Source organism: Protopterus annectens, chromosome 2.part0 (assembly GCF_019279795.1).
Source record: "Protopterus annectens isolate FY-2018-M chromosome 2.part0, PAN1.0, whole genome shotgun sequence".
Classification (NCBI taxonomy): domain Eukaryota; kingdom Metazoa; phylum Chordata; order Ceratodontiformes; family Protopteridae; genus Protopterus; species Protopterus annectens.
In genome coordinates, this window is record NC_056728.1 from 637,214,849 (window position 1) to 637,230,638 (window position 15,790).

A 15,790-nucleotide genomic window follows, 5' to 3' on the forward strand; every position below is an offset into this window, starting at 1 on the left:
CACATGTAGCAGCCGGTTCGAAGGGGAAGATGTTAATGTGAAGCACCAAATCAAGATCCCACGGAGGCAGGATGAAATATTGGGGTCTTAATAGGCCCGCACCTTTAATGAAAGTTTTGCATAGTCTGCTGCTCATCAATGGAGGATCCATGGATTCGTGGAATTTAGAGATAGCCGCTAGTTGGACTTTAATAGTAGAGACAGAAGATCCTTGATTAAACAGGGATGTTAAGAATTTCAAAACCTCTGGGATAGGAACAGTGATAGGGTCTAAGCCCTTGAGTTGAGCCCAGATAGCAAACCTCTTCCACTTACTGAGGTACAATTTGTTAGTGGTGGGTTTGTGGGCCGAAGATAAAATGTGAACAACTTCCGGGTCTAGTGTGTGACTTCTGACTAAAGTCGGAAGTGGAGGAGCCAAGCTGTCAATTTCAAAGATCGAAGGGACTGATGCTGATGTCCCGACTGATGAGTTAGCAGGTCCGGAATTAGGTCTAAAGTCCACGGATCGTCCACCGCATGCTTCTTCAGGTAAGGAAACCATACCTGACGAGGCCAGTATGGGGCAATCAGTATCATTACGGACCCCAATTGAGAATCTTTTGAATGACTTTGGAGAGAAGTGGAATCGGAGGAAAGGCATAAAGTAGCCCTGTTGGCCAAGGTTGTGCTAGAGCATCCATAGCTGGTACTCCCTGATGTGGGATCAAGGAGAAGAACCTTTGGCACTTGGTGTTTAGTGGAGTTGCAAATAGGTCGCAGCACCAAGTCCCCATCTCCTGAAAACCTGAGCTGCTACTGTTTGGTTTAGAGACCACTCGTGAGGAGAGAGAATTGTCCTGCTCAATTTGTCTGCCAATACATTTGACCTTCCCGGGATGTGGGTCGCTACCAAGAAGCGGTTGGTAGCTGCAGCCCATTCCCACACTCTCATGGCCTCTCTGCAAAGGGGGTACGATCTGGTCCCTCCTTGTTTGTTCAGATACCAGACCACCGACATGTTGTCTGTGTGGATGGCGATGATGCCCTGAGGAAGAAACTTGTGTAAGGCCTGTAGGGATAGAAGTACAGCCCTCATCTCCAACACGTTGATGTGGAGAAGAGCTTCGTCTGGAAGCCAGGAGCCCTGAACTAGCCTGCCCAGACAATGCCCCCCCCACCCTATCTGGGAGGCATCTGTCGTCAGGGTAACCACTGGAGAGGGAATAACAAAGGGGCTTCCTTGATTCAGATTGGATGTCTGAAGCCACCAGCGAAGGTCCCGTTTGCATATTTCCGTAATCATGATGTGATGATTGAGGGAAGATCCTGAAAGGACCATTGAGTTGACAATAGCCACTGAAGAATCCTCATGTGCAATCTTGCCAAAGGAACTAAAAGAACCGTGGCAGACATTGAGCCTAAAACTTGTAGAACCATCCTGGCTGGGGCTTTGGATCTCGAGATCAGAGCTTGAACTTGGCCCTGTAAAGTTTGGATCCTTTCGGCAGGAAGAAAGACGCATCAATCTTGAGTCTATCTCTGCTCCTATGAACCTTATGCGTTGAGAGGGCAGCAAGACAGACTTTGACCAATTGAATGTAATCCCCAGGGTAATACCCAGGGAGATGGTGGCTTTGAGGTTGTCCATTAGTAGATGCCTGGTGTTGGCAGTCAGGAGCCAGTCGTCCAGATAGGGAAACACTTGGAATCCTAGACTTCTCAGGTGAGCCGTCACTACTGCCAAACACTTGGTGAACACCCTGGGGGCTGTGGTGAGACCAAAGGGCAGAGCGCAAAATTGGTAATGACTGTCTCCCAGGCTGAAGCGGAGATACCTTCTGGACGCCTGATGTATCGGTATATGATAATAGGCGTCCTTGAGGTCTATGGAGCACATCCAAACATCCTTCTCCAACAATGGGAGAATGGATTGTAACGTGACCATTCGGAATTTGGATTTCGTGACGGATTGGTTCAGTCTGCTGAGATCCAATATTGGTCTCAGGTCCCCTGTCTTTTTTGGCACTAAAAAGAACCTGGAGTAATTTCCTGATCCGATCTCGCGTGTGGGGACCGGTTGGATGACTCGATTTTCTAGCAGCTTTAAAGCTTCTGCAGCTGCCATTTCCCTTTGACTGGGTGGTGGGTCCGGGATTCTTTTGGACGGTGGGGGCGAGTATGTGAATGGGATGGTGCAACCTCCGGCAATGATCCGAAGCACCCATCTGTCCTGAGTGATTGACTCCCAGGCTTTTAGGTGCTTGGCAAAACGACACCCGACTGGCTCCGGAGCAGCACAGCCGGGCAATCCCTCATGACGTGTGGGAGGCTGAAGAGCCACGAAAGGACTCGCGGTCTCCAGAATTGCGGGGCCCTCTGCCGCCTCTGGGACGGCGTCTCCTGAAAAATTTCCCGTCCTCTGCCTCTGGAAGGGAATCTTCCTGCTGTTGGGAGAAAAACTTGCGAGATTTGCGGAACCACATTTTCCCCTCCTTTAGCCTTGGGGTAAGGCCGAAAGGGAGTGGAATAACGGGCACCTACGGCAGATAAAGTTTTTCCCTCTTGCTCACAGCGGTAAGGGTGTCTTTAACCTTGGGTCCAAACAATGAGGACCCATCAAAGGGAGCGTCGGCGAAGGAAGACTTGAAGGCCTCCATAAACTGACACAAGCGGAGCCAGGCTTGTCTCGTAGAGCCACGCCTGTGCCTGCCGCTCTACCCCTTCGGCCGCATAGGAAATGAGCCTCATGGACGAGTTAGAAATTGACATAAGGATAGCCAACTGAGCGCTAACCGACTGGGCTAGCTGCTCAGGTAGGTTACCGAGAGGAATCTGACAACTCCTTGACCAGATCCCTCTGAAGCCTGGTAAAATGTGCCAAATAATTCAGAGACCTTAAAGTAAAGGCCGCTGAAGTCAGGGTGCGCTTCCGTACCTGTCCAAACCCCTAGACTCCTTATTAGGAGGATGGACGGACGTTGAAGCCTCTGCCACGTCCTGTTGTGTAGCAGATGCCACCACCATGGCATCTACAGCCACGCCTTTAGTGAGGAACTCCTTCTCGGGGAGCAGACAAAAATTTATTTGGACGAGAAGGGACTGGTTCCACGGTATCTGGGTGTTCCCGCCCGACAAACTAAATCCAGAAGCTCGTCAAGGGCGGAGACACCCAGGAGGCGGAGGGCTGAGCCCCAAAGGCCTTGAGGAGCACTGACTCGTCAGCAGAGGGGGTTTGGATATCCAGCCGCCTCGTTGTTTGAGGATCTCTAAGATGTCTGCAAATGAGACATCATCCGAGGACGACTTCGGGACCCCTCTGCATCATCCAGATCAGTGTCTGACGTAATAGACTCGGGAGTCCACGTGCTTCCTCTTGCACGATCTCTTCCTTGGGGGTTCCTCCGAAGACAACTCGAAGAACCCTCAGGAGGAGGGAACCCCAATGGGGTAACCTCAGGCCCCGGGGCTCCGCTGGCTACGGACAGGGGAACTGCCAAAGACCCAGTCTCCACGCCCAGGAAGGTGCTGGTAAAGCCGGAGAGATGGCCGAAGAGGACTTGGCCAAGGCACTCCTCATGGCTCTGAAAGCCGGACCCCAGAATCCTGGGAGTGTCCGGTCCCGAGCCGTGATAGCCGACGGAAGTCCCGCAGCGAAGCACCGAGGGGAGGCTCGAACCGAAAGCATAGGTCCCGAAACATCACCCCGGGTCCAGCCGAAGAAGTCCGTACCAAACTCGGACCCGAAGGCCGGGTTGGAGTAAGGGTCGGAGCCGACCCTAAGATCTCCACCGGCTCCAACAGCACCTGCTCCCGGAGCCAAGCAGTCGGAGGAGGAATGGCAATGGGGTGGGCCAGGGTCATCGGTTCCGAAGCCAACTGGGTCGGAACCGAAACAAATTTTTGGAAGACTGGGGACTGGAACAGTCTTTGGAGCACCCTGTCTATATCAGAATCTGACATCCTCGAAGACCGAGAGGAAACAGAACGGGTTCGAGACGGCCTCTCCAACGGCCCCAAAGGGCTAGGGGACCGGCTCCGAGGTGACTCGATGAGTATCGGCGCCGAAGGAATACACACACCAGATTCCATCGGTGCCGAGGTGGACTTCGGCGCCGAGGAGGAAGTGTCTGAGCGGGCGACCCTTGCCGGCTCCGAGAAGGTGACCCGCCTCTCGATGCCCCAGCCATCGGCTCCGAAGCCAGAGGAGTCGATACTGGTGGCATCGAGGCAGACCGTTCCGACCTCGGCTCCGAAGTCCTTGGAGCCGAAGGAGAGGCCTGCCTATGTCTCTTAGCGGTTGGATCCGACGGACTGGTCGGAACCGACGCCCTTTTCTTTTTAGCCGGGGAAGGAGAGGATGCCAAGGCTTCTTCAAAGGAAGGTTTAATTAACCCCTTAAGAATCAATTTATTTTTCCTCTCCTGGAGGACCCTTGAGGAAAAAGCGTGACATACGCTGCATGACTCCTGTAAGTGTTTTGCACCTAAACAATACACACAGAGCGAGTGATCGTCCGTGATGGACATTTTGAAACTACATTTCGTACATTTTTTAAAGCCCGAAGGCCTAGGGTTCTGAGACATTATGAAGAGAATTTCAGTAATCTGACAGGAAAACACAATTTACTGACCTACTGACTAAACCCCTTAAGTATATGGCTAACAGTTATGGCTAAAAAGCGCCAATGACAGGTAACTTTCAAAACCTTGTAAGAACAAACAGAGCTACAAAGATATTAAAAGCCTTTTGCTCTATAGGTAAGTTATAGGAGGGTTGACCGACCGGGAAGGCCCTAGATGAAGGGGGCCTACCAACTCAACCCAATCACACAACAAAGGTCTTCAACAATCCAACCAATCACACAACAATGAGAAGAATAGCCGTTAAAACAGCTTTTGAGGCAAAAACAGCAAAAAAAACTGACAGAAAAGTTAGTTAAATAACTACTCAGCCCAGCCAGCTCGAGACCACGTCTTCGCAGGTTAGCGGCAAACGAGATCTGGGGGACTGGTAGTGGTGCATCCTGGGATATAGTAAGCTCAGCCAATTAGAGACTTCGCTCTTTGGCATAAGCGTGCCGAGTCGGAGCCGAGGGATCGGCTCCGAACCCATCAGTCAGAATGTAGGCGAGATAGGATCACATAACATCCTAAAGTTATATGTATTTTAATATATTGTATGTTGTAGATATTGATCGTATACTAGGTTTTAGTATAAGCTTTTTACTTCAAGATACCTTTAAGAATGTAATTGATTAAATCTGCTGTTCCAATTAATTATAGGTCAGGTGATCAGCAAATGATTATATAAAGCATTGGGTTTTCTTAACATGCATCTTGATAAAGCCTGGTATTAACCAGGCGAAAGCGCTCGATTTTATTTGGATTGCTGTTCGTTTTTTCATCTTTGTCACGTCTATTAAAGACAGTTTTCAGTATACTTCGTTGGTCGGTGGTCTTTTACTGTGGAATTATCTCATTTCTTGAATACAAAAATTAAAAACTCTGTGGTCAACAACTTTCTGGAAAAAGCAGCAACCTAAAAGACAAAATCATGGAGACACTAGCAAACTTAAAGTGAGCCATGTCAAAGGGCCTTGAAAACTTCTCCTTTATGCTGTGTCCTACATAGGTGATCCACTAAAGTTTTTTTTTCCAAGTGATGCCCCTTCCTCTCTTCACATCCTAATACTGTTTCACACAGAAGCTAACTCAGGCTCTGAATGGTGACATAAAGTGGTATTAACTACTGACATGAAGGCAGTTAGGAATGTCATGAGAAGATCTGCAAAAGAAGTCAGTCCTTGTCCTGCTGTAGTACTTGGTGATCATGAATGCATCAGGTAAACTGGGAAGACTTAGACCTAAATGATTTTTCATCAAATGCAGGCATTGTCTTGGGAACACTGGAATGTGAAGAGCCAGACAATGTGAATGGTGGGAAACAGCTAGGATCAGTGGGTGGTCATCTCTGCCCTTAATGCGAGTACACAGTATGCCAGCTTGGGTCAAGAAGACATAATATGCATAAATGTGAGTACTGAGCATTAAGTACAACTGTGTAAGAAACTTACCAGTATAGTAAATGTTTGAGAAAAATGCTGACAAAGCGCCTATAACCACTGGGATCCTGTCTCAGAAGGCCCAAATGTCAGGGCAGACTTCCAGAGCTTTGCACCCCATCACCTTCTAAACAACCAAACATCTGCTTCCCTGGGATATCAGTATGCTTCTAGTATAAAGGCGATTGTCTTGTCATTTTTGTTTTTTCCTGCAGGTAGGATCTCCTTGTTTTTCATCTGGGCCTACTCCTATCAAAAAGGAGGCCCTACCATGAGACACTGCTAAGATTTCTTTGTCAGAAGGGCAAGGACACCTTATGCATTCTGACTCTCTATAAGCGATTTGGACTCAAAAGGTGGGCGTGGAAGGCATGGGATGGGATATGATGGCACCTAGCCTAAGGATGCCCAAACTATAAAGAGGGCAGGTGATGGGAAATAATATTGCAAAGGTCATCCTACTCAATTCATCTATTGCTATGATAAGTTCATTACACAACTTATACCACAGTTTTCATATGGACCACTGCTGCAGTAGCCATAACTAGTGGGGTGTTGGGTGATTGGTTAATACCCAGATTCAGGTTGCAGAAAGTCATACTGAATGACAGTGGTAAAGCCAGGCCTCCTTCTGGAGGTGATGTCCAGCCTAAAGTGCTTACAAATGTGTGTAGCAAGGAAAAACTGGATGCTTCCAGGATTGCCAGAGTACTCGCCCCTCTGACGAAGGTTACAGCCATTGGCATAGCCCTTCTTGAATGTGACTTTACATGCCCCTTGAGAGTTTTGTCATGGGCAGAGTAGTAACTTTATATGTAATAAGCTAGCAGTTTTGAAATGGTCTGTTTAGAGACTGTTTCCCTTATGTGTTAGCTGCAAAGGACAAAAAAAAGCTGATCTGTATTTCTTATGTTTTTGGTTCTACCTAAGTAAAACCTCAGCTGCCTACAAAAAGTTAGTTCTAAGAGTAATCCTGTCAGTGTAGAATACTAAGAAGGGTGGAATAGCCATGAGGGCTTGTAACTCTGACACTCTCCTGGCTGAGATCAAGGCTATGAGGAGGACAGTCTTCCATGTGCAGTGTTTTAGGGAAGCTTTATTTGCTGGCTTGAATGGAGGGAGTGTGAGCTTCTCTAAAATGTAGTTGAGGTACCATGGGGGGGTTCCTGGGTGGTCTGAGATGAAGGACCCCTTTAAGGAATAATTTAGCTGGTAGTCTGGAAGCTAGGGAGGGTTCCAGAGGCAGGATTGTTGAAATGGCAGACAAGTGGGCTTTAATAGATGAGTAGGCCAACTCTGTCTGCAATAGTTCACACAGGTAAGACCGCACTAGAGGGGTCTCACTTTTCAGTGGGTCCAACTTCCTTTTGAGACACTATATTGAAAATCTTTTCCAGTTTGATAGATGAGATTTCCTTGTATTTGGTTTCCTGACCTCCTGCAGGACAGTGAGCACATCCTCATTGTAAAGGTGTCTGAAAGGAATCAGAATCCTATCAACCACAGGGTGTGGTTCAGTGATTGCCACTGCGGGTGTATCTGGGATCCCTTGTGCTGTGTGAGAAGGTCCACTCTGGAGGGTAACTTGTGGTGATTGACCTTGGATTGCCGTAAGAGAAGGGGGAACCAATGCTGTCTTGGCCAATAGGGAGTCACCAGCAAGAGTTTTGGTCTGTCCTGCTGTATTTTCAGCAGGACCTTCTGAATAAGTGGGAAGGGGGGAATGCATTGAGAAACATACCTTCCAGGGGACTGAAAAAGCATCTGTTGCCATAGCCTGATGATGTGGAAGTCTGGTGCAGAAGGACGGAAGTTGCCTGTTGATGGGAGGAGGCAAACAGGTCTATTTGAGGTGTATCTCACTGGTGGACCAGGTCCAGGAAGACATTCCTGTGCAGTATCCATTCGTGATCTGCTGAGGGAGTCTGCCTGAGAATTCAGTTGTGAAGAATGCAAACTGCTTGTAAAGTTACTCCCTGGGAGGTGGCCAGTTCCCACACCAGGAGAACCAGTCTGCAAAGCAAATAAGATTTGCCCCCCCCCACTTGTTGAGATACCACAGCACTGTGGTACCGTCTGTAAAGTGGTTCTTGCTGTGAGTTGGTTAGGAATGCTTGTAGGGCCAATAATACTGCCCTCATCTCTAGGATATTGATGTGTTCTTTCCTGTGTGGTGCTGGCCACACTCCTTGCACTCTCAGATGCTCTAGACTTGCTCCCCTGCTCAAGTTTGAGGCATCTATGTGCATGATCTGTTTGGGTTGAACTGGTTGAAGAGGAAGACCTGGGTTGAGGTTCACTTGCTTCAATCACCAGTGGATCTCTCGCTTGAGGCAGGGCAGGAGAGGTACCCTGTACTTGTGGGGGTAGGAGTGTTGGGTCCAAACTGACCTGAGGTACCATTGCAATTTCCTCATATGCAGTCTTGCTAACAATAGCATGGGGATAGTGGCTGCCATGTAGCCCAGAAGCCTGAGGAACTCCCTTGCGGTTAACTCTGTGGTCTTGAGGACCAGAAGTAGGTGTTGTGTCAAGCTTTCCACCATTTGGGGAGAGAGGGAGGCTTTCATAATGTCTGTCTGAATCCTGCATCCCAAGAAGATGATGCGTTGAGTAGATTCCAGATGGGATTTTGGGAAGTTGATTTGAAATCCCAGAGACTGTAGGAGAGTAACGGCATCTTGTAAGTGTTGCCAGAGAGCCTATTTTCAGTCTGCATAAATGAGCAGCTGACAAGAAGTAGGTCCGTTTTCCTGAAGGGTTTAGTACAGACCAGGTAGTATCTGAGCTGTCTGTGCATGTCTAGTGAGTACAGAATTCTTTCCAACTTGTTTTGAGGGTTAGGGAAGAAGGTGGGCAGATGAATGGCCTGACTGAGAGTCACACTAGATACTACCTAGGGCATAAAGGAGGGGTTAGTCCTAAGGGAGACCCTGTCTGCATGGAAAATGATGAAGGGCTCAATGGCCATTAGGGCCTGAAGTTCTGAAACCCTTCTGGCTGAGGTGATAGCTATTAAGAAAGCAGTCTTCCAGGAGAGGTATTTCAATTCTGCTGAAGCAGCAGGTTCAAAGGGTAGTAAAGGTTAGTTTTTCCAAAACATAATTTAGGTCCCAGGCTGAAATGGGTGGCCTTCTGGGAGGTCTGATATTAGAAACCCCTCTGAGGAATTGTTTAATCAAAGGATGTGAGAACAGGGGCTGGTCTGTATCGAAATGAGCTGAAATGGCTGAGGCGTGGATTTTAACAGAAAAGAAGGAGAGGCCACTACTGAGTAACTCTGCTAGATGGTCCAGGATAAGAGGGACAGAAGGTTGTGAGGAAATGTCCCCTCTGGACTGACCCCAGGAGCAGAATCTTTTCCATTTCCCTGCATAAGATTTTATGGTGCTTGGCCTTCTGGCTTCTGTGATAATGTCTAGGACCTGTTTGCTTAACAGGTGCCCCTTGCTTGCCTTTAGAGTATTAGCCATGCAGACAGTTTGGGAGTCTGCAAGTTTGGATGCTGTATACCCCCCCCCCCCCGCTTCAGTCAAGAGGTCTGAGATCAGGGGAAGCTGCCTGGGAGGCTGTGATGTCAGGCTGTGCAACAAGGGGTACCAATGCTGTCTGGGCCAATCTGGAACAATGATGACGGCCTTTGGTCCCTCCTCCCTTACCTTGATCAGTACCTTGGGAATAAGAGACAAAGGAGGGAATGCCTACATGAAGAGGGAGTTCCAGGGGAAGGTCAAGGCATCCATCTTCCATGCTAGGTGGTGATACTCCCTGGTACAGAATTTGTTTAGCTGGTGGTTGAGGTGCGAAGCAAAGAGACCCACCTCTGGATTTCCCCACTCCTGAGTGACTTGCAAAAAGATCTTTCTGTGGAGCTGCCATTTGTGGGGGTCCAGTAAGTTTCTGCTTAAGTGGTCTGACAGGGTGTTGTTGATCCCTGGTAGGTATTGGGCTATTAGGTGTAATCCCATGGAGGAGGCAGTCAGCCAGAGGTTCATGGCTAGCCTGCTCAGAGGGTAAGATTGGATCCCTCCCTGTTTGTTGATGTACCACATTATTGTGGTGTTGTCTGTTTTGATAAGTGAACCCCTGGCCTGAGATGGGATTGGAAGGCTGCCAAAGACTTTTGTACTGCCATCATTTCCTTCTGGTTGATATGTAAGGGAAGGTGCTGGGCATCCCAAAGGCCTTGGGTGCACCTGCCTGCTAGCTGAGTGCCCCAAGCAATGTCTGTGGCTTCGGTGGTGATGGTCTGCCCGGTAGGGTGGAGGATGAAGGGGTGACCCTTGTTCTTAGCACAGGCCCCTGCCCACCAGAGAAACACGGCCCTTATACAGGGGATCAGAGGGAGAGAGGTCTCTAGAGGCTGTTAAGTGTTGGCACCAAAGGTTCTTTAGATACCACTGAAGCTTTCTCATGTGAAGCCTGGCCAGCAGAATTAGAAGGATGCAAGATGCCATGTACTCCAAGGCTTGCAGGAACTTCCTCACCATGAGGTGACTTTTGAATGCCAGCTGGGTAAAGTAGAGAGGTAGGAAGCTCAGCTTTTATGGGGATCGGAAGGCCATTTGGGATGCTGTGTCCAGCAGTGCTCCCAAGAAAATGATACTCCCGGAAGGTGTTTGCTTTGATTTCTTCTCGCTGATGGTGAACCCTAAGGAAGTTAGGAGGGTTTTGACAAAGCGGAGGTCCTGCAGCAGCTTTTCTCTGCACTCTGCCTGAATGAGGCAGTCGTTCAGATAAGGGTAAATCTGTACATTTCTCTGTATGCAAAATGCTACGGCTGGGGCTAAACATTTGGTGAATACCCTGGGAGTAGTAGATAAGCCACAGGGAAGTGCAGAGAACTGAAAGTGTTATAAGCCTGCTCCGAAGTGCAGGAATTTACTGCAGGGTTCCCTTATGGGGATGTGGAGGTAGGCATCCTTTGTTCTAGGGTCACTAACCAGGCATTTTTTGCCAGCATAGGCAGCAGTTACTGCAAAATTAGAATTCTGAATTTGGGGAGCACCAGGGAGGTGTTCAGAATGGATAGATCAAGGATGGGGCACCAAGTGCCCTCCTTTCTGGGAACAAGGAATAGCCTGGAATAAAAGCCTTTGCCTGCATGATCTTCTGGAACAGCTTCTACTGCCCCCTGGGATATGAGAGCTTGGACTTGTTTTAATGCCTCTGCTCACTGATTTGGAGGTAAGTCTGGGTACGCTCTGGGAACTGGGAGTTCATTGAAAGTAAATTTGTACCCCTGGAAAATGATCTTTAAGACCCATTGGTCCTTTGTTACAGATAGCCAATTTTCTTTGCAGAGGGACAGCCTTCCTCCTAGCTTTTGGTGGGTGAAAGGAAGGCAGAGGGGGGAGTGGGAGTCATTTAGAGTTTTTGCCATAGAGGAATGGCTTAGAACTCCCTGCCTTTGGGGTGGAAGTGGTCCACTGTTTGGCTCTCTGCTGTCCCTGGGATACGGGCCTGGGTGGTCTGTCCCTGCAGGGCTTACCTTGCCTCTGTCTGCTAGGTGCAGGAAAAGACCAGTGCTTAGAGGGAAAATTCCTGCTTAATCTAGGAGGTTGAACCTGAAAGCAATCTTTTACTGTTTGCATTGATTTTGCTTTGTCTTCCATCTTTTTAAGCACCTCTTCTGCTATTTCTCCAAACAAGCGGCCTTTATCCAAGGGTGCATCAATTAATTTAGACTTGACATGATCAGGGAGATGTTTGTTCCTTCAACCATGCATGTCTCCTAATGTCAGATCCAGACAATGCTCCCCTGCTTGAGGCTTCTAGTGCATCATATCCACAGTGCAAACAGTGTTTTGCCACTTGACAAGTAGAGTGCAGTAAATCTGCAGGAACTGGCACAATCAGGAAAGGTAGAAATCTTTTGCTTTAACAGTTCCAAAGTGTGTTGCTGATATTTTAACATATGGAACTAACAGTTGAGTGCTCTGATAGCTAAGGTTGCAGAGGTGTAAACTCTTTTACCCCATCTGTCCAGAGCTCTGGCATCCTCGTCAGAAGGAGTAAGATTCTTTGCAGAACTAGCCCAAGCTCCTTTAGGTCCCTGTGTAATGACCTCCGGGTCTGCAGCAGGATTTCTGTACAGGTATTTCTGCAAATCCGGTAGTCTGTAATACCTGTCAGATTTACTACGAGCAGGTGGGAGGGCATCAGGGGCTAAGCTGGATTCATGGAAAACATCACCACCACTTCTAATATAGGGGGATGGCCAAGGGTTTGTGCTGGGGCAGATCTGGAAACTCTCTTAGCCTTTTCTTAGACTGAGGGAAGTCCTGCAATTCCCAGTGGAAATGTTTCCTGAGGGTGTGAAGGGTTTCCCCAAAGGAAAGGTCTTCTGGTGGGGAGGCAGAAGGAATGCATTCCTCTGCATCTGAATCCTCATAAGCAGTTAGAGGTTGTTGTTCCTCTTCAAAGTCTGACTAATCAGATTCCTCAGAATCCTTCTCTGTCATTAGTTCAGGAGAAGGGTGTCTTTTCCTTTTAAAAGTTGTGGCCTGACTGCCCCTGATAAGTTCCTCTGCCATCTTAAGCATTTGGATTTGGGGTGGTGGAGCAGGAATAAGATGGTGGCTAGAGTTAGATTTTCTAGGAGTAGCCTGGCTTCTAGGCCTAAGAGTATCCATCGGTCTAAGAGAAACGGTAGTCGGATGAGAAGGCGTCGTTTTTTGTCTAGAATTGGTAGTGCAAAAGGCTTCCTTGGAAGCCGGTGCCTGCGTCACGGCTCCGGACCCAACTGAGGCAGAGACAACCAAAGGCTCAGAAGATGAAAAAGACTTCTGCGGCATACAGGACTCCGAAAGGGTCTTGGTAGAGGCCTGCATAGATATTGTATCAGGCATCAGGGGCTGCAAAAGCGCCTCACTGAATTCCGGAAAACTGATGACCTGCTTAGCGGTAGAGTCGTAAGAAGGCTTAGGCTTGTGTGGTCTGTCTCTATCTTTTTCCCTACATTTTTTTCGGAATGTCTACGGATGGTTGGCTGACGGATGCCACTTATGAAGACAGTGAATGAAAATACCTGTCTACAATAAGAGCTCTACGATGAATGGTTCTCGCTTTAAAGAGGGCACAGAACCGGCAATGGGGGACGTCATGGTCTGGGCCTAAACAAGTGATGCAGTATGAATGGAAGTCTCGGTGTGGGATCTGCTTTCCATAGGCGAGACAATTGTTAACTTTTCTGGATATCGGTTAGTGCAAGAAAAAAGGATCCCTAATGGGGTACTTAGCTTTAGATGTTTTTAGCTGTAAGCCGAGCACTGGTAGTGACCGACCAGCACACTTGTGAACTGCTTCTGTTACAGGCTCCATGACAAGAAAGACTGATGTAATGGCGTCAGCTGCCTTGCTTTACAGCACTGACGACCTGATGTCAGTGTACAAGCGACAGCAGCTGATGCAGAAAAACACTGACTCTGGTATTCAGGCCAGCTGAGGGGCACCACAGCAGGGATAACCCACAGGTGATGACTGCAACAGTGAAACATGAAGAACATCTTTGTATTCTCAGGAACTTTACAAAACCTGTCAGGTCTGTGTGGAGCAGGGGGCTGAGAATTAGGTTCTGGGATGCTGAAGAGAAGGCATCCAGGAAGGCAGGTAGAATGGGAGGAACAGCAGTAGGGGTTGGGGAATCCATCTGAATGAGGTCATAATACCTTTTTTGGACCTCTGACATTTCAGATGATTCCCACTTGAAATGTTCCTTCATTTTAGTAAGAGTTTCCCCAAAGGTCAAATCCTCTGCTGGGGAGTCGGGGTCAATGGATTCTTCCTCTGGAGAGCCATATCCCAGGGGGGAAGGCATCTGAGAGGTATATGATAGGGATTCTTCTGAAGAAGAATCAAAGAATTCCTCCTCTTCCCTCTGCGAGGGATCTGATGTCTGAGGCCTGGGGCTCAGGATGGGAGGAGGGATAGTGGATGTCCCTGGAGTGGTAGGTCTTAAGGTCATGAAGGTATTAAACAGACTTTGGCTGAAGGCCTGCCAGTCTGGGATACTTTCAGGAGCAGGAGACATGTGTTTTCTTTGTTCTTTCCTTTTGAGAGACCTAGCGAGCATTTGCATGGAGGAAAGCCTGGAATCTGGCGACTGTAAGGTAACGGAGGCATCCGATGGATCTGCCGAGAACACTGGCTCGCCTCGCCCCCCCCCCCCCAGCATCGGAAAAGCCTCTGTGGATGTGCCCTCCACACAAGATTGTGCGGCTTCCGTAAAGGTACCTGCTGTATCTGAAGCAGCGGATCCCAGAGTCTTCAACCAGACTGACATCGGCCACAGGCTGTGGGTCCGACAAAAGATGCACAGCAGTAGTCGTAGGCCTGAGGGTCTTGGCCTTCTTTTTCGGTGGTTTGGCAGGTAGGCCAGCGGAACTCTCCATACCTAAGGCTAACTATTTGAGATGTTGGTTTTCTAGGTATAGGTTGAACATGTGCAGATGGCTGCAGAGAGTTCTGGGCAGAAACGCCTGGCAGACGGTGCAGGCCTTGTAGTCATGTGACCTACCTATACAAAATAGACACTGATCGTGGGTGTCCTTATGAGGTATATGATGGCCGCATTTACACTTGCCCTTTCTGGATGACATGAACAAGCATTAGGATAAAATAAATGACTGAAAAGGTTGCCCAATGGGGCACTTTTCTGATTTCTTCTGAATCTGATGGCTGGGATGGCAGGAACACCTGACATTCGACTGGCGGATGAGATGTTCTGAGGGCTGGTGTGTGCAGATGTCACTTTTACAGCCCACGTTCTGCTAGCCACGTCAGATACCCCATGCACCATACAATGACTGAAATCTTTTTTATAATGGCCAGACGTTCAGGTAGCAAGAGGAGTAAACCCATATGTGACGAATACTGCAATACGTGAATAGAAGGACATCACTGAGGACTGTGGATGGCATGTACTCCAAGAAGCAAAGACATTCCCTAGGAGATAATGAGTTTTTATAATACATATCCAAGAAGCACTCGGCCAGAGACTGTACTTTGGCCTGAGGCAAGAAGCTGCTTTGGTTGGCAGTGCTCAGTAAGGTCCCGAGAACACCACTGCTATGATTGGTTCAGACTAGAACTGGGGAATAGGAAAGAGATCCCCCACACATACTTATTCAGAGTAAAACTATTTGCCTTCTCTATCCCCTTGTAAGGCAAACTCTTTTCATTGCATGGCATATTGGTAGACATCAGCACAGCAGAATTGTGTAATTAACAGCAACATATTATGAGTCAATGAGGAAACAGAAACATCAGCTCTTCTAGGAAGCATACAGAAAAAGTTAAATTCCTACCTGTTGGACCAGTATCATACTAACTGTTGCATTTTGTACAACCACTACAATCAAATTTTGAGATGCCACGTCGCAAACATAAAATAAATAAACATTTTTAATGTTTCTTATTCTTGCATAATTGCATGTTGCTAAAGTGAAGGCCAAGTATGCTGCACATTCTGCCATCAAGCAAATGCAATACAAGGATCTCCTTCATACTGTCTCATTATACTGTGTGGTGTAGTCTGGTCCTGCCTGATCTCCTCTGTTCTTCCACTCCTCTAACCACCAGAAGTTCTTGGTTATCCACTTGGACACTACCTGGATCAAACCTAAGACCAAAATTTCTCAATGATACTGTTGCAGGAGTAATCCTGAAGATCTGCTCTCTGCTCTCTGATGCAGGATCACAGTAACCTATATTCTTACCCCCTCCAAAAGCCTAACATGCAGTGAT

General features: G+C 48.0%; 1 protein-coding gene across 1 annotated transcript in view; it reads right to left on the reverse strand.

The window, feature by feature from the left end:
- XPA (XPA, DNA damage recognition and repair factor) overlaps positions 1-15,790 on the reverse strand; it is a 321,718-nt gene that overhangs the window by 35,910 nt on the left and 270,018 nt on the right. The gene's annotated exons all lie outside the window — the stretch shown is intronic.